The 21704-nt window shown below is 46.8% G+C and overlaps 20 non-coding genes across 20 annotated transcripts; all 20 read left to right on the plus strand.

The window, feature by feature from the left end:
• Positions 1–742: 742 nt before the first annotated feature.
• LOC144800340 (U5 spliceosomal RNA) lies at positions 743–857 on the plus strand. The gene has a single exon (XR_013604250.1). It is a non-coding gene; the product is annotated as a U5 spliceosomal RNA (small nuclear RNA).
• Positions 858–1790: 933 nt separating this feature from the next.
• Positions 1791–1905, plus strand: LOC144800681 (U5 spliceosomal RNA). Its single transcript, XR_013604570.1, has one exon. It is a non-coding gene; the product is annotated as a U5 spliceosomal RNA (small nuclear RNA).
• Positions 1906–2838: 933 nt separating this feature from the next.
• Positions 2839–2953, plus strand: LOC144800664 (U5 spliceosomal RNA). The gene has a single exon (XR_013604553.1). It is a non-coding gene; the product is annotated as a U5 spliceosomal RNA (small nuclear RNA).
• A 935-nt stretch (positions 2954–3888) lies between these two features.
• Positions 3889–4003, plus strand: LOC144801213 (U5 spliceosomal RNA). Its single transcript, XR_013605073.1, has one exon. It is a non-coding gene; the product is annotated as a U5 spliceosomal RNA (small nuclear RNA).
• A 933-nt stretch (positions 4004–4936) lies between these two features.
• Positions 4937–5051, plus strand: LOC144801218 (U5 spliceosomal RNA). The gene has a single exon (XR_013605074.1). It is a non-coding gene; the product is annotated as a U5 spliceosomal RNA (small nuclear RNA).
• Positions 5052–5986: 935 nt separating this feature from the next.
• Positions 5987–6101, plus strand: LOC144800547 (U5 spliceosomal RNA). Its single transcript, XR_013604442.1, has one exon. It is a non-coding gene; the product is annotated as a U5 spliceosomal RNA (small nuclear RNA).
• Positions 6102–7034: 933 nt separating this feature from the next.
• Positions 7035–7150, plus strand: LOC144800867 (U5 spliceosomal RNA). Its single transcript, XR_013604749.1, has one exon. It is a non-coding gene; the product is annotated as a U5 spliceosomal RNA (small nuclear RNA).
• A 933-nt stretch (positions 7151–8083) lies between these two features.
• On the plus strand, positions 8084–8198 carry LOC144800884 (U5 spliceosomal RNA). The gene has a single exon (XR_013604765.1). It is a non-coding gene; the product is annotated as a U5 spliceosomal RNA (small nuclear RNA).
• A 933-nt stretch (positions 8199–9131) lies between these two features.
• LOC144800868 (U5 spliceosomal RNA) lies at positions 9132–9247 on the plus strand. The gene has a single exon (XR_013604750.1). It is a non-coding gene; the product is annotated as a U5 spliceosomal RNA (small nuclear RNA).
• Positions 9248–10180: 933 nt separating this feature from the next.
• On the plus strand, positions 10181–10295 carry LOC144800886 (U5 spliceosomal RNA). The gene has a single exon (XR_013604767.1). It is a non-coding gene; the product is annotated as a U5 spliceosomal RNA (small nuclear RNA).
• Positions 10296–11228: 933 nt separating this feature from the next.
• Positions 11229–11343, plus strand: LOC144801219 (U5 spliceosomal RNA). Its single transcript, XR_013605075.1, has one exon. It is a non-coding gene; the product is annotated as a U5 spliceosomal RNA (small nuclear RNA).
• A 933-nt stretch (positions 11344–12276) lies between these two features.
• On the plus strand, positions 12277–12391 carry LOC144800306 (U5 spliceosomal RNA). Its single transcript, XR_013604217.1, has one exon. It is a non-coding gene; the product is annotated as a U5 spliceosomal RNA (small nuclear RNA).
• A 933-nt stretch (positions 12392–13324) lies between these two features.
• Positions 13325–13439, plus strand: LOC144801220 (U5 spliceosomal RNA). The gene has a single exon (XR_013605076.1). It is a non-coding gene; the product is annotated as a U5 spliceosomal RNA (small nuclear RNA).
• A 935-nt stretch (positions 13440–14374) lies between these two features.
• Positions 14375–14489, plus strand: LOC144800545 (U5 spliceosomal RNA). Its single transcript, XR_013604440.1, has one exon. It is a non-coding gene; the product is annotated as a U5 spliceosomal RNA (small nuclear RNA).
• Positions 14490–15424: 935 nt separating this feature from the next.
• LOC144801033 (U5 spliceosomal RNA) lies at positions 15425–15540 on the plus strand. Its single transcript, XR_013604910.1, has one exon. It is a non-coding gene; the product is annotated as a U5 spliceosomal RNA (small nuclear RNA).
• Positions 15541–16473: 933 nt separating this feature from the next.
• LOC144801040 (U5 spliceosomal RNA) lies at positions 16474–16589 on the plus strand. Its single transcript, XR_013604917.1, has one exon. It is a non-coding gene; the product is annotated as a U5 spliceosomal RNA (small nuclear RNA).
• A 933-nt stretch (positions 16590–17522) lies between these two features.
• Positions 17523–17637, plus strand: LOC144801221 (U5 spliceosomal RNA). Its single transcript, XR_013605077.1, has one exon. It is a non-coding gene; the product is annotated as a U5 spliceosomal RNA (small nuclear RNA).
• Positions 17638–18572: 935 nt separating this feature from the next.
• On the plus strand, positions 18573–18687 carry LOC144800343 (U5 spliceosomal RNA). The gene has a single exon (XR_013604253.1). It is a non-coding gene; the product is annotated as a U5 spliceosomal RNA (small nuclear RNA).
• Positions 18688–19620: 933 nt separating this feature from the next.
• Positions 19621–19735, plus strand: LOC144800712 (U5 spliceosomal RNA). Its single transcript, XR_013604600.1, has one exon. It is a non-coding gene; the product is annotated as a U5 spliceosomal RNA (small nuclear RNA).
• Positions 19736–20668: 933 nt separating this feature from the next.
• LOC144800937 (U5 spliceosomal RNA) lies at positions 20669–20784 on the plus strand. The gene has a single exon (XR_013604816.1). It is a non-coding gene; the product is annotated as a U5 spliceosomal RNA (small nuclear RNA).
• The last annotated feature ends 920 nt before the right edge of the window (positions 20785–21704 follow it).

Here is a 21704-nt window from a genome sequence, read left to right on the forward strand (position 1 = left end):
AGATTGCTTTTGGTGACTATCTTGGAATTTCACGATAGCAGGCAGTATGTTTTCTCCTCTCTTAATATTCCTGCTGTCAGAGGCCAGACGTCACCCTCCTTTTTCAAGGTGGCACCTAGACTCACGCTGTGCTTTTCATAGGGCTTGCCCGTTATTTGTGCCCGTTAGAGGTTGGCCAATCCTGAGTCGGTGCCCTGAGAGGGTGGCCAATCCTGAGTCAGATTCCTCTCAGGTACACTTGAAAGCACGCCAGTCCTGTTTCATGTGCCTCTGGCCTAGACAGATACATACTTCTATATTCAGGTTTAATGAAAGTACGTGCGAAAAAGGGACTTAAAGTGCATGGCTATGTGCAGAGCACAGTGGTGGCTCACAGCCTAACGATTGGAAGGATGGTGTGGAAAGCGTAAAATCGCTGGGGGACAAAAGTCCTACAGTGCCACTTCACCTAAAGCCTGATGCACGCTTCCCGTTCCCCTTGCCCAGCAGCCGCAACGCCTCCTAATGAGCTGAGGTGTGTACAGAAAAGAATTTGCATATTCCCAGACAGACGCATGGGAACTGTCCACCTTTTTGATTTTCTGTGCTTTGAGCAGAGACTCTGAAATTTGGGCCTGCTTCCCTCACCGGCCTGGTTCTTGTCCTCTTTCTTAGATTTTGAAAATACCTCTCAGGTCCTCACCCTCGCAATGACGGGGTCTTTGATGTGGTGCCACTTACCCCCAGAGAGCCATATTCTAACTTACTCTGGTTTCTCTTCAAAACGAAAAAATCTTTCGCCTTTTACTAAAGATTTCCGTGGAGAGGAACATTAACGAGTTTATTCAATTTTTTTAAGCCTTACCACAGGTGAGGCTGTTTATCGTGTGTTTAAAAGAAAAGCATTAGAAATTGGGGAATATCTGCCAGTTGTCTGCTGCTGTTTTTTGGGGACATGAGCTTAGGTGTTTTATTCCTGAACTCTCTGCTTGTTCATTTGCATAGACAGAGTGCAGGAGAGGTGCATCATGGGAAAGAGCTTGTACAGTGCATGAGATTGCTTTTCGTGACTATCTTGGAATTTCACGATAGCAGGCAGTATGTTTTCTCCTCTCTTAATATTCCTGCTGTCAGAGGCCAGACGTCGCCCTCCTTTTTCAAGGTGGCACCTAGACTCACGCTGTGCTTTTCATAGGGCTTGCCCATTATTTGTGCCCGTTAGAGGTGCCCCATAGAGGTTGGCCAATCCTGAGTCGGTGCCCTGAGAGGGTGGCCAATCCTGAGTCAGATTCCTCTCAGGTACACTTGAAGCGGCACGCCAGTCCTGTTTCATGTGCCTCTAGCCTAGACAGATATATACTTCTATATTCAGGTTTAATGAAAGTACGTGCGAAAAAGGGACTTAAAGTGCATGGCTATGTGCAGAGCACAGTGGTGGCTCACAGCCTATCGATTGGAAGGATGGTGTGGAAAGCGTAAAATCGCTGGGGGACAAAAGTCCTACAGTGTCACTTCACCTAAAGCCTGATGCACGCTTCCCGTTCCCCTTGCCCAGCAGCCGCAACGCCTCCTAATGAGCTGAGGTGTGTACAGAAAAGAATTTGCATATTTCCAGACAGACGCATGGGAACTGTCCACCTTTTTGATTTTCTGTGCTTTGAGCAGAGACTCTGAAATTTGGGCCTGCTTCCCTCACCGGCCTGGTTCTTGTCCTCTTTCTTAGATTTTGAAAATACCTCTCAGGTCCTCACCCTCGCAATGACGGGGTCTTTGATGTGGTGCCACTTACCCCCAGAGAGCCATATTCTAACTTACTCTGGTTTCTCTTCAAAACGAAAAAATCTTTCGCCTTTTACTAAATATTTCCGTGGAGAGGAACATTTACGAGTTTATTCAATTTTTTTAAGCCTTACCACAGGTGAGGCTGTTTATCGTGTGTTTAAAAGAAAAGCATTAGAAATTGGGGAATATCTGCGAGTTGTCTGCTGCTGTTTTTTGGGGACATGAGCTTAGGTGTTTTATTCCTGAACTCTCTGCTTGCTCATTTGCATAGACAGAGTGCAGGAGAGGTGCATCATGGGAAAGAGCTTGTGCAGTGCATGAGATTGCTTTTCGTGACTATCTTGGAATTTCACGATAGCAGGCAGTATGTTTTCTCCTCTCTTAATATTCCTGCTGTCAGAGGCCAGACGTCACCCTCCTTTTTCAAGGTGGCACCTAGACTCACGCTGTGCTTTTCATAGGGCTTGCCCATTATTTGTGCCCGTTAGAGGTGCCCCATAGAGGTTGGCCAATCCTGAGTCGGTGCCCTGAGAGGGTGGCCAATCCTGAGTCAGATTCCTCTCAGGTACACTTGAAGCGGCACGCCAGTCCTGTTTCATGTGCCTCTAGCCTAGACAGATATATACTTCTATATTCAGGTTTAATGAAAGTACGTGCGAAAAAGGGACTTAAAGTGCATGGCTATGTGCAGAGCACAGTGGTGGCTCACAGCCTATCGATTGGAAGGATGGTGTGGAAAGCATAAAATCGCTGGGGGACAAAAGTCCTACAGTGTCACTTCACCTAAAGCCTGATGCACGCTTCCCGGTCCCCTTGCCCAGCAGCCGCAACGCCTCCTAATGAGCTGAGGTGTGTACAGAAAAGAATTTGCATATTCCCAGACAGACTCATGGGAACTGTCCACCTTTTTGATTTTCTGTGCTTTGAGCAGAGACTCTGAAAATTGGGCCTGCTTCCCTCACCGGCCTGGTTCTTGTCCTCTTTCTTAGAGCCTAAAAATAACTCTCAGGTCCTCACCCTCGCAATGACGGGGTCTTTGATGTGGTGCCACTTACCCCCAGAGAGCCATATTCTAACTTACTCTGGTTTCTCTTCAAAACGAAAAAATCTTTCGCCTTTTACTAAAGATTTCCGTGGAGAGGAAAATTTACGAGTTTATTCAATTTTTTTAAGCCTTACCACAGGTGAGGCTGTTTATCGTGTGTTTAAAAGAAAAGCATTAGAAATTGGTGAATATATCTGCGAGTTGTCTGCTGCTGTTTTTTGGGGACATGAGCTTAGGTGTTTTATTCCTGAACTCTCTGCTTGCTCATTTGCATAGACAGAGTGCAGGAGAGGTGCATCATGGGAAAGAGCTTGTGCAGTGCATGAGATTGCTTTTCGTGACTATCTTGGAATTTCACGATAGCAGGCAGTATGTTTTCTCCTCTCTTAATATTCCTGCTGTCAGAGGCCAGACGTCACCCTCCTTTTTCAAGGTGGCACCTAGACTCACGCTGTGCTTTTCATAGGGCTTGCCCATTATTTGTGCCCGTTAGAGGTGCCCCATATAGGTTGGCCAATCCTGAGTCGGTGCCCTGAGAGGGTGGCCAATCCTGAGTCAGATTCCTCTCAGGTACACTTGAAGCGGCACGCCAGTCCTGTTTCATGTGCCTCTAGCCTAGACAGATATATACTTCTATATTCAGGTTTAATGAAAGTACGTGCGAAAAAGGGACTTAAAGTGCATGGCTATGTGCAGAGCACAGTGGTGGCTCACAGCCTAACGATTGGAAGGATGGTGTGGAAAGCGTAAAATCGCTGGGGGACAAAAGTCCTACAGTGCCACTTCACCTAAAGCCTGATGCACGCTTCCCGTTCCCCTTGCCCAGCAGCCGCAACGCCTCCTAATGAGCTGAGGTGTGTACAGAAAAGAATTTGCATATTCCCAGACAGACGCATGGGAACTGTCCACCTTTTTGATTTTCTGTGCTTTGAGCAGAGACTCTGAAATTTGGGCCTGCTTCCCTCACTGGCCTGGAACTTGTCCTCTTTCTTAGAGCCTAAAAATACCTCTCAGGTCCTCACCCTCGCAATGACGGGGTCTTTGATGTGGTGCCACTTACCCCCAGAGAGCCATGTTCTAACTTACTCTGGTTTCTCTTCAAAACGAAAAAATCTTTCGCCTTTTACTAAAGATTTCCGTGGAGAGGAACATTTACGAGTTTATTCAATTTTTTTAAGCCTTACCACAGGTGAGGCTGTTTATCGTGTGTTTAAAAGAAAAGCATTAGAAATTGGGGAATATCTGCCAGTTGTCTGCTGCTGTTTTTTGGGGACATGAGCTCAGGTGTTTTATTCCTGAACTCTCTGCTTGCTCATTTGCATAGACAGAGTGCAGGAGAGGTGCATAATGGGAAAGAGCTTGTACAGTGCATGAGATTGCTTTTCGTGACTATCTTGGAATTTCACGATAGCAGGCAGTATGTTTTCTCCTCTCTTAATATTCCTGCTGTCAGAGGCCAGACGTCGCCCTCCTTTTTCAAGGTGGCACCTAGACTCACGCTGTGCTTTTCATAGGGCTTGCCCATTATTTGTGCCCGTTAGAGGTGCCCCATAGAGGTTGGCCAATCCTGAGTCGGTGCCCTGAGAGGGTGGCCAATCCTGAGTCAGATTCCTCTCAGGTACACTTGAAACGGCACGCCAGTCCTGTTTCATGTGCCTCTAGCCTAGACAGATATATACTTCTATATTCAGGTTTAATGAAAGTACATGCGAAAAAGGGACTTAAAGTGCATGGCTATGTGCAGAGCACAGTGGTGGCTCACAGCCTATCGATTGGAAGGATGGTGTGGAAAGCGTAAAATCGCTGGGGGACAAAAGTCCTACAGTGTCACTTCACCTAAAGCCTGATGCACGCTTCCCGTTCCCCTTGCCCAGCAGCCGCAACGTCTCCTAATGAGCTGAGGTGTGTACAGAAAAGAATTTGCATATTTCCAGACAGACGCATGGGAACTGTCCACCTTTTTGATTTTCTGTGCTTTGAGCAGAGACTCTGAAAATTGGGCCTGCTTCCCTCACTGGCCTGGTTCTTGTCCTCTTTCTTAGAGCCTAAAAATACCTCTCAGGTCCTCACCCTCGCAATGAACGGGTCTTTGATGTGGTGCCACTTACCCCCAGAGAGCCATATTCTAACTTACTCTGGTTTCTCTTCAAAACGAAAAAATCTTTCGCCTTTTACTAAAGATTTCCGTGGAGAGGAACATTTACGAGTTTATTCAATTTTTTTAAGCCTTACCACAGGTGAGGCTGTTTATCGTGTGTTTAAAAGAAAAGCATTAGAAATTGGTGAATATATCTGCGAGTTGTCTGCTGCTGTTTTTTGGGGACATGAGCTTAGGTGTTTTATTCCTGAACTCTCTGCTTGCTCATTTGCATCGACAGAGTGCAGGAGAGGTGCATCATGGGAAAGAGCTTGTGCAGTGCATGAGATTGCTTTTCGTGACTATCTTGGAATTTCACGATAGCAGGCAGTATGTTTTCTCCTCTCTTAATATTCCTGCTGTCAGAGGCCAGACGTCACCCTCCTTTTTCAAGGTGGCACCTAGACTCCCGCTGTGCTTTTCATAGGGCTTGCCCGTTATTTGTGCACGTTAGAGGTGCCCCATAGAGGTTGGCCAATCCTGAGTCGGTGCCCTGAGAGGGTGGCCAATCCTGAGTCAGATTCCTCTCAGGTACACTTGAAGCGGCACGCCAGTCCTGTTTCATGTGCCTCTAGCCTAGACAGATATATACTTCTATATTCAGGTTTAATGAAAGTATGTGCGAAAAAGGGACTTAAAGTGCATGGCTATGTGCAGAGCACAGTGGTGGCTCACAGCCTAACGATTGGAAGGATGGTGTGGAAAGCGTAAAATCGCTGGGGGACAAAAGTCCTACAGGGCCACTTCACCTAAAGCCTGATGCACGCTTCCCGTTCCCCTTGCCCAGCAGCCGCAATGCCTCCTAATGAGCTGAGGTGTGTACAGAAAGGAATTTGCATATTCCCAGACAGACGCATGGGAACTGTCCACCTTTTTGATTTTCTGTGCTTTGAGCAGAGACTCTGAAATTTGGGCCTGCTTCCCTCACCGGCCTGGTCCTTGTCCTCTTTCTTAGATTTTGAAAATACCTCTCAGGTCCTCACCCTCGCAATGACGGGGTCTTTGATGTGGTGCCACGTACCCCCAGAGAGCCATATTCTATCTTACTCTGGTTTCTCTTCAAAACGAAAAAATCTTTCGCCTTTTACTAAAGATTTCCGTGGAAAGGAACATTTACGAGTTTATTCAATTTTTTTAAGCCTTACCACAGGTGAGGCTGTTTATCGTGTGTTTAAAAGAAAAGCATTAGAAATTGGGGAATATCTGCGAGCTGTCTGCTGCTGTTTTTTGGGGACATGAGCTTAGGTGTTTTATTCCTGAACTCTCTGCTTGCTCATTTGCATAGACAGAGTGCAGGAGAGGTGCATCATGGGAAAGAGCTTGTGCAGTGCATGAGATTGCTTTTCGTGACTATCTTGAAATTTCACGATAGCAGGCAGTATGTTTTCTCCGCTCTTAATATTCCTGCTGTCAGAGGCCAGACGTCACCCTCCTTTTTCAAGGTGGCACCTAGACTCACGCTGTGCTTTTCATAGGGCTTGCCCATTATTTGTGCCCGTTAGAGGTGCCCCATAGAGGTTGGCCAATCCTGAGTCGGTGCCCTGAGAGGGTGGCCAATCCTGAGTCAGACTCCTCTCAGGTACACTTGAAGCGGCACGCCAGTCCTGTTTCATGTGCCTCTAGCCTAGACAGATATATACTTCTATATTCAGGTTTAATGAAAGTACGTGCGAAAAAGGGACTTAAAGTGCATGGCTATGTGCAGAGCACAGTGGTGGCTCACAGCCTATCGATTGGAAGGATGGTGTGGAAAGCGTAAAATCGCTGGAGGACAAAAGTCCTACAGTGTCACTTCACCTAAAGCCTGATGCACGCTTCCCGTTCCCCTTGCCCAGCAGCCGCAACGCCTCCTAATGAGCTGAGGTGTGTACAGAAAAGAATTTGCATATTCCCAGACAGACGCATGGGAACTGTCCACCTTTTTGATTTTCTGTGCTTTGAGCAGAGACTCTGAAATTTGGGCCTGCTTCCCTCACCGGCCTGGTTCTTGTCCTCTTTCTTAGAGCCTGAAAATACCTCTCAGGTCCTCACCATCGCAATGACGGGGTCTTTGATGTGGTGCCACTTACCCCCAGAGAGCCATATTCTAACTTACTCTGGTTTCTCTTCAAAACGAAAAAAATCTTTCGCCTTTTACTAAAGATTTCCGTGGAGAGGAACATTTACGAGTTTATTCAATTTTTTTAAGCCTTACCACAGGTGAGGCTGTTTATCGTGTGTTTAAAAGAAAAGCATTTGAAATTGGGGAATATCTGCGAGTTGTCTGCTGCTGTTTTTTGGGGACATGAGCTTAGGTGTTTTATTCCTGAACTCTCTGCTTGCTCATTTGCATAGACAGAGTGCAGGAGAGGTGCATCATGGGAAAGAGCTTGTGCAGTGCATGAGATTGCTTTTCGTGACTATCTTGGAATTTCACGATAGCAGGCAGTATGTTTTCTCCTCTCTTAATATTCCTGCTGTCAGAGGCCAGACGTCACCCTCCTTTTTCAAGGTGGCACCTAGACTCACGCTGTGCTTTTCATAGGGCTTGCCCATTATTTGTGCCCGTTAGAGGTGCCCCATAGAGGTTGGCCAATCCTGAGTCGGTGCCCTGAGAGGGTGGCCAATCCTGAGTCAGATTCCTCTCAGGTACACTTGAAGCGGCACGCCAGTCCTGTTTCATGTGCCTCTAGCCTAGACAGATATATACTTCTATATTCAGGTTTAATGAAAGTACGTGCGAAAAAGGGACTTAAAGTGCATGGCTATGTGCAGAGCACAGTGGTGGCTCACAGCCTAACGATTGGAAGGATGGTGTGGAAAGCGTAAAATCGCTGGGGGACAAAAGTCCTACAGTGCCACTTCACCTAAAGCCTGATGCACGCTTCCCGTTCCCCTTGCCCAGCAGCCGCAACGCCTCCTAATGAGCTGAGGTGTGTACAGAAAAGAATTTGCATATTCCCAGACAGACGCATGGGAACTGTCCACCTTTTTGATTTTCTGTGCTTTGAGCAGAGACTCTGAAATTTGGGCCTGCTTCCCTCACCGGCCTGGTTCTTGTCCTCTTTCTTAGATTTTGAAAATACCTCTCAGGTCCTCACCCTTGCAATGACGGGGTCTTTGATGTGGTGCCACTTACCCCCCGAGAGCCATATTCTAACTTACTCTGGTTTCTCTTCAAAACGAAAAAATCTTTCGCCTTTTACTAAAGATTTCCGTGGAGAGGAACATTTACTAGTTTATTCAATTTTTTTAAGCCTTACCACAGGTGAGGATGTTTATCGTGTGTTTAAAAGAAAAGCATTAGAAATTGGGGAATATCTGCCAGTTGTCTGCTGCTGTTTTTTGGGGACATGAGCTTAGGTGTTTTATTCCTGAACTCTCTGCTTGCTCATTTGCATAGACAGAGTGCAGGAGAGGTGCATCATGGGAAAGAGCTTGTGCAGTGCATGAGATTGCTTTTCGTGACTATCTTGAAATTTCACGATAGCAGGCAGTATGTTTTCTCCGCTCTTAATATTCCTGCTGTCAGAGGCCAGACGTCACCCTCCTTTTTCAAGGTGGCACCTAGACTCACGCTGTGCTTTTCATAGGGCTTGCCCATTATTTGTGCCCGTTAGAGGTGCCCCATAGAGGTTGGCCAATCCTGAGTCGGTGCCCTGAGAGGGTGGCCAATCCTGAGTCAGACTCCTCTCAGGTACACTTGAAGCGGCACGCCAGTCCTGTTTCATGTGCCTCTAGCCTAGACAGATATATACTTCTATATTCAGGTTTAATGAAAGTACGTGCGAAAAAGGGACTTAAAGTGCATGGCTATGTGCAGAGCACAGTGGTGGCTCACAGCCTATCGATTGGAAGGATGGTGTGGAAAGCGTAAAATCGCTGGAGGACAAAAGTCCTACAGTGTCACTTCACCTAAAGCCTGATGCACGCTTCCCGTTCCCCTTGCCCAGCAGCCGCAACGCCTCCTAATGAGCTGAGGTGTGTACAGAAAAGAATTTGCATATTCCCAGACAGACGCATGGGAACTGTCCACCTTTTTGATTTTCTGTGCTTTGAGCAGAGACTCTGAAATTTGGGCCTGCTTCCCTCACCGGCCTGGTTCTTGTCCTCTTTCTTAGAGCCTGAAAATACCTCTCAGGTCCTCACCATCGCAATGACGGGGTCTTTGATGTGGTGCCACTTACCCCCAGAGAGCCATATTCTAACTTACTCTGGTTTCTCTTCAAAACGAAAAAAATCTTTCGCCTTTTACTAAAGATTTCCGTGGAGAGGAACATTTACGAGTTTATTCAATTTTTTTAAGCCTTACCACAGGTGAGGCTGTTTATCGTGTGTTTAAAAGAAAAGCATTTGAAATTGGGGAATATCTGCGAGTTGTCTGCTGCTGTTTTTTGGGGACATGAGCTTAGGTGTTTTATTCCTGAACTCTCTGCTTGCTCATTTGCATAGACAGAGTGCAGGAGAGGTGCATCATGGGAAAGAGCTTGTGCAGTGCATGAGATTGCTTTTCGTGACTATCTTGGAATTTCACGATAGCAGGCAGTATGTTTTCTCCTCTCTTAATATTCCTGCTGTCAGAGGCCAGACGTCGCCCTCCTTTTTCAAGGTGGCACCTAGACTCACGCTGTGCTTTTCATAGGGCTTGCCCATTATTTGTGCCCGTTAGAGGTGCCCCATAGAGGTTGGCCAATCCTGAGTCGGTGCCCTGAGAGGGTGGCCAATCCTGAGTCAGATTCCTCTCAGGTACACTTGAAGCGGCACGCCAGTCCTGTTTCATGTGCCTCTAGCCTAGACAGATATATACTTCTATATTCAGGTTTAATGAAAGTACGTGCGAAAAAGGGACTTAAAGTGCATGGCTATGTGCAGAGCACAGTGGTGGCTCACAGCCTAACGATTGGAAGGATGGTGTGGAAAGCGTAAAATCGCTGGGGGACAAAAGTCCTACAGTGCCACTTCACCTAAAGCCTGATGCACGCTTCCCGTTCCCCTTGCCCAGCAGCCGCAACGCCTCCTAATGAGCTGAGGTGTGTACAGAAAAGAATTTGCATATTCCCAGACAGACGCATGGGAACTGTCCACCTTTTTGATTTTCTGTGCTTTGAGCAGAGACTCTGAAATTTGGGCCTGCTTCCCTCACCGGCCTGGTTCTTGTCCTCTTTCTTAGATTTTGAAAATACCTCTCAGGTCCTCACCCTTGCAATGACGGGGTCTTTGATGTGGTGCCACTTACCCCCCGAGAGCCATATTCTAACTTACTCTGGTTTCTCTTCAAAACGAAAAAATCTTTCGCCTTTTACTAAAGATTTCCGTGGAGAGGAACATTTACTAGTTTATTCAATTTTTTTAAGCCTTACCACAGGTGAGGATGTTTATCGTGTGTTTAAAAGAAAAGCATTAGAAATTGGGGAATATCTGCCAGTTGTCTGCTGCTGTTTTTTGGGGACATGAGCTTAGGTGTTTTATTCCTGAACTCTCTGCTTGCTCATTTGCATAGACAGAGTGCAGGAGAGGTGCATCATGGGAAAGAGCTTGTACAGTGCATGAGATTGCTTTTCGTGACTATCTTGGAATTTCACGATAGCAGGCAGTATGTTTTCTCCTCTCTTAATATTCCTGCTGTCAGAGGCCAGACGTCGCCCTCCTTTTTCAAGGTGGCACCTAGACTCACGCTGTGCTTTTCATAGGGCTTGCCCATTATTTGTGCCCGTTAGAGGTGCCCCATAGAGGTTGGCAAATCCTTAGTCGGTGCCCTGAGAGGGTGGCCAATCCTGAGTCAGATTCCTCTCAGGTACACTTGAAGCGGCACGCCAGTCCTGTTTCATGTGCCTCTAGCCTAGACAGATATATACTTCTATATTCAGGTTTAATGAAAGTACGTGCGAAAAAGGGACTTAAAGTGCATGGCTATGTGCAGAGCACAGTGGTGGCTCACAGCCTATCGATTGGAAGGATGGTGTGGAAAGCGTAAAATCGCTGGGGGACAAAAGTCCTACAGTGTCACTTCACCTAAAGCCTGATGCACGCGTCCCGTTCCCCTTGCCCAGCAGCCGCAACGTCTCCTAATGAGCTGAGGTGTGTACAGAAAAGAATTTGCATATTTCCAGACAGACGCATGGGAACTGTCCACCTTTTTGATTTTCTGTGCTTTGAGCAGAGACTCTGAAAATTGGGCCTGCTTCCCTCACTGGCCTGGTTCTTGTCCTCTTTCTTAGAGCCTAAAAATACCTCTCAGGTCCTCACCCTCGCAATGACGGGGTCTTTGATGTGGTGCCACTTACCCCCAGAGAGCCATATTCTAACTTACTCTGGTTTCTCTTCAAAACGAAAAAATCTTTCGCCTTTTACTAAAGATTTCCGTGGAGAGGAACATTTACGAGTTTATTCAATTTTTTTAAGCCTTACCACAGGTGAGGCTGTTTATCGTGTGTTTAAAAGAAAAGCATTAGAAATTGGGGAATATCTGCCAGTTGTCTGCTGCTGTTTTTTGGGTACATGAGCTTAGGTGTTTTATTCCTGAACTCTCTGCTTGCTCATTTGCATAGACAGAGTGCAGGAGAGGTGCATCATGGGAAAGAGCTTGTACAGTGCATGAGATTGCTTTTCGTGACTATCTTGGAATTTCACGATAGCAGGCAGTATGTTTTCTCCTCTCTTAATATTCCTGCTGTCAGAGGCCAGACGTCGCCCTCCTTTTTCAAGGTGGCACCTAGACTCACGCTGTGCTTTTCATAGGGCTTGCCCGTTATTTGTCCCCGTTAGAGGTGCCCCATAGAGGTTGGCCAATCCTGAGTCGGTGCCCTGAGAGGGTGGCCAATCCTGAGTCAGATTCCTCTCAGGTACACTTGAAGCGGCACGCCAGTCCTGTTTCATGTGCCTCTAGCCTAGACAGATATATACTTCTATATTCAGGTTTAATGAAAGTACGTGCGAAAAAGGGACTTAAAGTGCATGGCTATGTGCAGAGCACAGTGGTGGCTCACAGCCTAACGATTGGAAGGATGGTGTGGAAAGCGTAAAATCGCTGGGGGACAAAAGTCCTACAGTGCCACTTCACCTAAAGCCTGATGCACGCTTCCCGTTCCCCTTGCCCAGCAGCCGCAACGCCTCCTAATGAGCTGAGGTGTGTACAGAAAAGAATTTGCATATTCCCAGACAGACGCATGGGAACTGTCCACCTTTTTGATTTTCTGTGCTTTGAGCAGAGACTCTGAAATTTGGGCCTGCGTCCCTCACCGGCCTGGTTCTTGTCCTCTTTCTTAGATTTTGAAAATACCTCTCAGGTCCTCACCCTTGCAATGACGGGGTCTTTGATGTGGTGCCACTTACCCCCCGAGAGCCATATTCTAACTTACTCTGGTTTCTCTTCAAAACGAAAAAATCTTTTGCCTTTTACTAAAGATTTCCGTGGAGAGGAACATTTACGAGTTTATTCAATTTTTTTAAGCCTTACCACAGGTGAGGCTGTTTATCGTGTGTTTAAAAGAAAAGCATTAGAAATTGGGGAATATCTGCCAGTTGTCTGCTGCTGTTTTTTGGGGACATGAGCTTAGGTGTTTTATTCCTGAACTCTCTGCTTGCTCATTTGCATAGACAGAGTGCAGGAGAGGTGCATCATGGGAAAGAGCTTGTACAGTGCATGAGATTGCTTTTCGTGACTATCTTGGAATTTCACGATAGCAGGCAGTATGTTTTCTCCTCTCTTAATATTCCTGCTGTCAGAGGCCAGACGTCGCCCTCCTTTTTCAAGGTGGCACCTAGACTCACGCTGTGCTTTTCATAGGGCTTGCCCATTATTTGTGCCCGTTAGAGGTGCCCCATAGAGGTTGGCCAATCCTGAGTCGGTGCCCTGAGAGGGTGGCCAATCCTGAGTCAGATTCCTCTCAGGTACACTTGAAGCGGCACGCCAGTCCTGTTTCATGTGCCTCTAGCCTAGACAGATATATACTTCTATATTCAGGTTTAATGAAAGTACATGCGAAAAAGGGACTTAAAGTGCATGGCTATGTGCAGAGCACAGTGGTGGCTCACAGCCTATCGATTGGAAGGATGGTGTGGAAAGCGTAAAATCGCTGGGGGACAAAAGTCCTACAGTGTCACTTCACCTAAAGCCTGATGCACGCTTCCCGTTCCCCTTGCCCAGCAGCCGCAACGTCTCCTAATGAGCTGAGGTGTGTACAGAAAAGAATTTGCATATTTCCAGACAGACGCATGGGAACTGTCCACCTTTTTGATTTTCTGTGCTTTGAGCAGAGACTCTGAAAATTGGGCCTGCTTCCCTCACTGGCCTGGTTCTTGTCCTCTTTCTTAGAGCCTAAAAATACCTCTCAGGTCCTCACCCTCGCAATGACGGGGTCTTTGATGTGGTGCCACTTACCCCCAGAGAGCCATATTCTAACTTACTCTGGTTTCTCTTCAAAACGAAAAAATCTTTCGCCTTTTACTAAAGATTTCCGTGGAGAGGAACATTTACGAGTTTATTCAATTTTTTTAAGCCTTACCACAGGTGAGGCTGTTTATCGTGTGTTTAAAAGAAAAGCATTAGAAATTGGTGAATATATCTGCGAGTTGTCTGCTGCTGTTTTTTGGGGACATGAGCTTAGGTGTTTTATTCCTGAACTCTCTGCTTGCTCATTTGCATCGACAGAGTGCAGGAGAGGTGCATCATGGGAAAGAGCTTGTGCAGTGCATGAGATTGCTTTTCGTGACTATCTTGGAATTTCACGATAGCAGGCAGTATGTTTTCTCCTCTCTTAATATTCCTGCTGTCAGAGGCCAGACGTCACCCTCCTTTTTCAAGGTGGCACCTAGACTCACGCTGTGCTTTTCATAGGGCTTGCCCGTTATTTGTGCATGTTAGAGGTGCCCCATAGAGGTTGGCCAATCCTGAGTCGGTGCCCTGAGAGGGTGGCCAATCCTGAGTCAGATTCCTCTCAGGTACACTTGAAGCGGCACGCCAGTCCTGTTTCATGTGCCTCTAGCCTAGACAGATATATACTTCTATATTCAGGTTTAATGAAAGTACGTGCGAAAAAGGGACTTAAAGTGCATGGCTATGTGCAGAGCACAGTGGTGGCTCACAGCCTAACGATTGGAAGGATGGTGTGGAAAGCGTAAAATCGCTGGGGGACAAAAGTCCTACAGTGTCACTTCACCTAAAGCCTGATGCACGCTTCCCGTTCCCCTTGCCCAGCAGCCGCAACGTCTCCTAATGAGCTGAGGTGTGTACAGAAAAGAATTTGCATATTTCCAGACAGACGCATGGGAACTGTCCACCTTTTTGATTTTCTGTGCTTTGAGCAGAGACTCTGAAAATTGGGCCTGCTTCCCTCACTGGCCTGGTTCTTGTCCTCTTTCTTAGAGCCTAAAAATACCTCTCAGGTCCTCACCCTCGCAATGACGGGGTCTTTGATGTGGTGCCACTTACCCCCAGAGAGCCATATTCTAACTTACTCTGGTTTCTCTTCAAAACAAAAAAATCTTTCGCCTTTTACTAAAGATTTCCGTGGAGAGGAACATTTACGAGTTTATTCAATTTTTTTAAGCCTTACCACAGGTGAGGCTGTTTATCGTGTGTTTAAAAGAAAAGCATTAGAAATTGATGAATCTATCTGCGAGTTGTCTGCTGCTGTTTTTTGGGGACATGAGCTTAGGTGTTTTATTCCTGAACTCTCTGCTTGCTCATTTGCATCGACAGAGTGCAGGAGAGGTGCATCATGGGAAAGAGCTTGTGCAGTGCATGAGATTGCTTTTCGTGACTATCTTGGAATTTCACGATAGCAGGCAGTATGTTTTCTCCTCTCTTAATATTCCTGCTGTCAGAGGCCAGACGTCACCCTCCTTTTTCAAGGTGGCACCTAGACTCACGCTGTGCTTTTCATAGGGCTTGCCCGTTATTTGTGCATGTTAGAGGTGCCCCATAGAGGTTGGCCAATCCTGAGTCGGTGCCCTGAGAGGGTGGCCAATCCTGAGTCAGATTCCTCTCAGGTACACTTGAAGCGGCACGCCAGTCCTGTTTCATGTGCCTCTAGCCTAGACAGATATATACTTCTATATTCAGGTTTAATGAAAGTACGTGCGAAAAAGGGACTTAAAGTGCATGGCTATGTGCAGAGCACAGTGGTGGCTCACAGCCTAACGATTGGAAGGATGGTGTGGAAAGCGTAAAATCGCTGGGGGACAAAAGTCCTACAGTGCCACTTCACCTAAAGCCTGATGCACGCTTCCCGTTCCCCTTGCCCAGCAGCCGCAACGCCTCCTAATGAGCTGAGGTGTGTACAGAAAAGAATTTGCATATTCCCAGACAGACGCATGGGAACTGTCCACCTTTTTGATTTTCTGTGCTTTGAGCAGAGACTCTGAAATATGGGCCTGCTTCCCTCACCGGCCTGGTTCTTGTCCTCTTTCTTAGATTTTGAAAATACCTCTCAGGTCCTCACCCTCGCAATGACGGGGTCTTTGATGTGGTGCCACTTACCCCCAGAGAGCCATATTCTAACTTACTCTGGTTTCTCTTCAAAACGAAAAAATTCTTTCGCCTTTTACTAAAGATTTCCGTGGAGAGGAACATTTACAAGTTTATTCAATTTTTTTAAGCCTTACCACAGGTGAGGCTGTTTATCGTGTGTTTAAAAGAAAATCATTAGAAATTGGGGAATATCTGCGAGTTGTCTGCTGCTGTTTTTTGGGGACATGAGCTTAGGTGTTCTATTCCTGAACTCTCTGCTTGCTCATTTGCATAGACAGAGTGCAGGAGAGGTGCATCATGGGAAAGAGCTTGTGCAGTGCATGAGATTGCTTTTCGTGACTATCTTGGAATTTCACGATAGCAGGCAGTATGTTTTCTCCTCTCTTAATATTCCTGCTGTCAGAGGCCAGACGTCACCCTCCTTTTTCAAGGTGGCACCTAGACTCACGCTGTGCTTTTCATAGGGCTTGCCCGTTATTTGTGCATGTTAGAGGTGCCCCATAGAGGTTGGCCAATCCTGAGTCGGTGCCCTGAGAGGGTGGCCAATCCTGAGTCAGATTCCTCTCAGGTACACTTGAAGCGGCACGCCAGTCCTGTTTCATGTGCCTCTAGCCTAGACAGATATATACTTCTATATTCAGGTTTAATGAAAGTACGTGCGAAAAAGGGACTTAAAGTGCATGGCTATGTGCAGAGCACAGTGGTGGCTCACAGCCTAACGATTGGAAGGATGGTGTGGAAAGCGTAAAATCGCTGGGGGACAAAAGTCCTACAGTGCCACTTCACCTAAAGCCTGATGCACGCTTCCCGTTCCCCTTGCCCAGCAGCCGCAACGCCTCCTAATGAGCTGAGGTGTGTACAGAAAAGAATTTGCATATTCCCAGACAGACGCATGGGAACTGTCCACCTTTTTGATTTTCTGTGCTTTGAGCAGAGACTCTGAAATTTGGGCCTGCTTCCCTCACCGGCCTGGTTCTTGTCCTCTTTCTTAGATTTTGAAAATACCTCTCAGGTCCTCACCCTTGCAATGACGGGGTCTTTGATGTGGTGCCACTTACCCCCCGAGAGCCATATTCTAACTTACTCTGGTTTCTCTTCAAAACGAAAAAATTATTTCGCCTTTTACTAAAGATTTCCGTGGAGAGGAACATTTACGAGTTTATTCAATTTTTTTAAGCCTTACCACAGGTGAGGATGTTTATCGTGTGTTTAAAAGAAAAGCATTAGAAATTGGGGAATATCTGCCAGTTGTCTGCTGCTGTTTTTTGGGGACATGAGCTTAGGTGTTTTATTCCTGAACTCTCTGCTTGCTCATTTGCATAGACAGAGTGCAGGAGAGGTGCATCATGGGAAAGAGCTTGTACAGTGCATGAGATTGCTTTTCGTGACTATCTTGGAATTTCACGATAGCAGGCAGTATGTTTTCTCCTCTCTTAATATTCCTGCTGTCAGAGGCCAGACGTCGCCCTCCTTTTTCAAGGTGGCACCTAGACTCACGCTGTGCTTTTCATAGGGCTTGCCCATTATTTGTGCCCGTTAGAGGTGCCCCATAGAGGTTGGCCAATCCTGAGTCGGTGCCCTGAGAGGGTGGCCAATCCTGAGTCAGATTCCTCTCAGGTACACTTGAAGCGGCACGCCAGTCCTGTTTCATGTGCCTCTAGCCTAGACAGATATATACTTCTATATTCAGGTTTAATGAAAGTACGTGCGAAAAAGGGACTTAAAGTGCATGGCTATGTGCAGAGCACAGTGGTGGCTCACAGCCTATCGATTGGAAGGATGGTGTGGAAAGCGTAAAATCGCTGGGGGACAAAAGTCCTACAGTGTCACTTCACCTAAAGCCTGATGCACGCTTCCCGTTCCCCTTGCCCAGCAGCCGCAACGTCTCCTAATGAGCTGAGGTGTGTACAGAAAAGAATTTGCATATTTCCAGACAGACGCATGGGAACTGTCCACCTTTTTGATTTTCTGTGCTTTGAGCAGAGACTCTGAAAATTGGGCCTTCTTCCCTCACTGGCCTGGTTCTTGTCCTCTTTCTTAGAGCCTAAAAATACCTCTCAGGTCCTCACCCTCGCAATGACGGGGTCTTTGATGTGGTGCCACTTACCCCCAGAGAGCCATATTCTAACTTACTCTGGTTTCTCTTCAAAACGAAAAAATCTTTCGCCTTTTACTAAAGATTTCCGTGGAGAGGAACATTTACGAGTTTATTCAATTTTTTTAAGCCTTACCACAGGTGAGGCTGTTTATCGTGTGTTTAAAAGAAAAGCATTAGAAATTGATGAATATATCTGCGAGTTGTCTGCTGCTGTTTTTTGGGGACATGAGCTTAGGTGTTTTATTCCTGAACTCTCTGCTTGCTCATTTGCATCGACAGAGTGCAGGAGAGGTCCATCATGGGAAAGAGCTTGTGCAGTGCATGAGATTGCTTTTCGTGACTATCTTGGAATTTCACGATAGCAGGCAGTATGTTTTCTCCTCTCTTAATATTCCTGCTGTCAGAGGCCAGACGTCACCCTCCTTTTTCAAGGTGGCACCTAGACTCACGCTGTGCTTTTCATAGGGCTTGCCCGTTATTTGTGCATGTTAGAGGTGCCCCATAGAGGTTGGCCAATCCTGAGTCGGTGCCCTGAGAGGGTGGCCAATCCTGAGTCAGATTCCTCTCAGGTACACTTGAAGCGGCACGCCAGTCCTGTTTCATGTGCCTCTAGCCTAGACAGATATATACTTCTATATTCAGGTTTAATGAAAGTACGTGCGAAAAAGGGACTTAAAGTGCATGGCTATGTGCAGAGCACAGTGGTGGCTCACAGCCAAACGATTGGAAGGATGGTGTGGAAAGCGTAAAATCGCTGGGGGACAAAAGTCCTACAGTGCCACTTCACCTAAAGCCTGATGCACGCTTCCCGTTCCCCTTGCCCAGCAGCCGCAACGCCTCCTAATGAGCTGAGGTGTGTACAGAAAAGAATTTGCATATTCCCAGACAGACGCATGGGAACTGTCCACCTTTTTGATTTTCTGTGCTTTGAGCAGAGACTCTGAAAATTGGGCCTGCTTCCCTCACTGGCCTGGTTCTTGTCCTCTTTCTTAGAGCCTAAAAATACCTCTCAGGTCCTCACCCTCGCAATGACGGGGTCTTTGATGTGGTGCCACTTACCCCCAGAGAGCCATATTCTAACTTACTCTGGTTTCTCTTCAAAACGAAAAAATCTTTCGCCTTTTACTAAAGATTTCCGTGGAGAGGAACATTTACGAGTTAATTCAATTTTTTTAAGCCTTACCACAGGTGAGGCTGTTTATCGTGTGTTTAAAAGAAAAGCATTAGAAATTGGGGAATATCTGCCAGTTGTCTGCTGCTGTTTTTTGGGGACATGAGCTTAGGTGTTTTATTCCTGAACTCTCTGCTTGCTCATTTGCATAGACAGAGTGCAGGAGAGGTGCATCATGGGAAAGAGCTTGTACAGTGCATGAGATTGCTTTTCGTGACTATCTTGGAATTTCACGATAGCAGGCAGTGTGTTTTCTCCTCTCTTAATATTCCTGCTGTCAGAGGCCAGACGTCGCCCTCCTTTTTCAAGGTGGCACCTAGACTCACGCTGTGCTTTTCATAGGGCTTGCCCATTATTTGTGCCCGTTAGAGGTGCCCCATAGAGGTTGGCCAATCCTGAGTCGGTGCCCTGAGAGGGTGGCCAATCCTGAGTCAGATTCCTCTCAGGTACACTTGAAGCGGCACGCCAGTCCTGTTTCATGTGCCTCTAGCCTAGACAGATATATACTTCTATATTCAGGTTTAATAAAAGTACATGCGAAAAAGGGACTTAAAGTGCATGGCTATGTGCAGAGCACAGTGGTGGCTCACAGCCTATCGATTGGAAGGATGGTGTGGAAAGCGTAAAATCGCTGGGGGACAAAAGTCCTACAGTGTCACTTCACCTAAAGCCTGATGCACGCTTCCCGTTCCCCTTGCCCAGCAGCCGCAACGTCTCCTAATGAGCTGAGGTGTGTACAGAAAAGAATTTGCATATTTCCAGACAGACGCATGGGAACTGTCCACCTTTTTGATTTTCTGTGCTTTGAGCAGAGACTCTGAAAATTGGGCCTGCTTCCCTCACTGGCCTGGTTCTTGTCCTCTTTCTTAGAGCCTAAAAATACCTCTCAGGTCCTCACCCTCGCAATGACGGGGTCTTTGATGTGGTGCCACTTACCCCCAGAGAGCCATATTCTAACTTACTCTGGTTTCTCTTCAAAACGAAAAAATCTTTCGCCTTTTACTAAAGATTTCCGTGGAGAGGAACATTTACAAGTTTATTCAATTTTTTTAAGCCTTACCACAGGTGAGGCTGTTTATCGTGTGTTTAAAAGAAAAGCATTAGAAATTGGGGAATATCTGCCAGTTGTCTGCTGCTGTTTTTTGGGGACATGAGCTTAGGTGTTTTATTCCTGAACTCTCTGCTTGCTCATTTGCATCGACAGAGTGCAGGAGAGGTGCATCATGGGAAAGAGCTTGTGCAGTGCATGAGATTGCTTTTCGTGACTATCTTGGAATTTCACGATAGCAGGCAGTATGTTTTCTCCTCTCTTAATATTCCTGCTGTCAGAGGCCAGACGTCACCCTCCTTTTTCAAGGTGGCACCTAGACTCACGCTGTGCTTTTCATAGGGCTTGCCCGTTATTTGTGCATGTTAGAGGTGCCCCATAGAGGTTGGCTAATCCTGAGTCGGTGCCCTGAGAGGGTGGCCAATCCTGAGTCAGATTCCTCTCAGGTACACTTGAAGCGGCACGCCAGTCCTGTTTCATGTGCCTCTAGCCTAGACAGATATATACTTCTATATTCAGGTTTAATGAAAGTACGTGCGAAAAAGGGACTTAAAGTGCATGGCTATGTGCAGAGCACAGTGGTGGCTCACAGCCTAACGATTGGAAGGATGGTGTGGAAAGCGTAAAATCGCTGGGGGACAAAAGTCCTACAGTGCCACTTCACCTAAAGCCTGATGCACGCTTCCCGTTCCCCTTGCCCAGCAGCCGCAACGCCTCCTAATGAGCTGAGGTGTGTACAGAAAAGAATTTGCATATTCCCAGACAGACGCATGGGAACTGTCCACCTTTTTGATTTTCTGTGCTTTGAGCAGAGACTCTGAAATTTGGGCCTGCTTCCCTCACCAGCCTGGTTCTTGTCCGCTTTCTTAGATTTTGAAAATACCTCTCAGGTCCTCACCCTCGCAATGACGGGGTCTTTGATGTGGTGCCACTTACCCCCAGAGAGCCATATTCTAACTTACTCTGGTTTCTCTTCAAAACGAAAAAATTCTTTCGCCTTTTACTAAAGATTTCCGTGGAGAGGAACATTTACGAGTTTATTCAATTTTTTTAAGCCTTACCACAGGTGAGGCTGTTTATCGTGTGTTTAAAAGAAAAGCATTAGAAATTGGGGAATATCTGCGAGTTGTCTGCTGCTGTTTTTTGGGGACATGAGCTTAGGTGTTTTATTCCTGAACTCTCTGCTTGCTCATTTGCATAGACAGAGTGCAGGAGAGGTGCATCATGGGAAAGAGCTTGTGCAGTGCATGAGATTGCTTTTCGTGACTATCTTGGAATTTCACGATAGCAGGCAGTATGTTTTCTCCTCTCTTAATATTCCTGCTGTCAGAGGCCAGACGTCACCCTCCTTTTTCAAGGTGGCACCTAGACTCACGCTGTGCTTTTCATAGGGCTTGCCCGTTATTTGTGCATGTTAGAGGTGCCCCATAGAGGTTGGCCAATCCTGAGTCGGTGCCCTGAGAGGGTGGCCAATCCTGAGTCAGATTCCTCTCAGGTACACTTGAAGCGGCACGCCAGTCCTGTTTCATGTGCCTCTAGCCTAGACAGATATATACTTCTATATTCAGGTTTAATGAAAGTACGTGCGAAAAAGGGACTTAAAGTGCATGGCTATGTGCAGAGCACAGTGGTGGCTCACAGCCTAACGATTGGAAGGATGGTGTGGAAAGCGTAAAATCGCTGGGGGACAAAAGTCCTACAGTGCCACTTCACCTAAAGCCTGATGCACGCTTCCCGTTCCCCTTGCCCAGCAGCCGCAACGCCTCCTAATGAGCTGAGGTGTGTACAGAAAAGAATTTGCATATTCCCAGACAGACGCATGGGAACTGTCCACCTTTTTGATTTTCTGTGCTTTGAGCAGAGACTCTGAAATTTGGGCCTGCTTCCCTCACCGGCCTGGTTCTTGTCCTCTTTCTTAGATTTTGAAAATACCTCTCAGGTCCTCACCCTTGCAATGACGGGGTCTTTGATGTGGTGCCACTTACCCCCCGAGA

This window comes from Lissotriton helveticus, chromosome 12 (assembly GCF_964261635.1).
Source record: "Lissotriton helveticus chromosome 12, aLisHel1.1, whole genome shotgun sequence".
Classification (NCBI taxonomy): domain Eukaryota; kingdom Metazoa; phylum Chordata; class Amphibia; order Caudata; family Salamandridae; genus Lissotriton; species Lissotriton helveticus.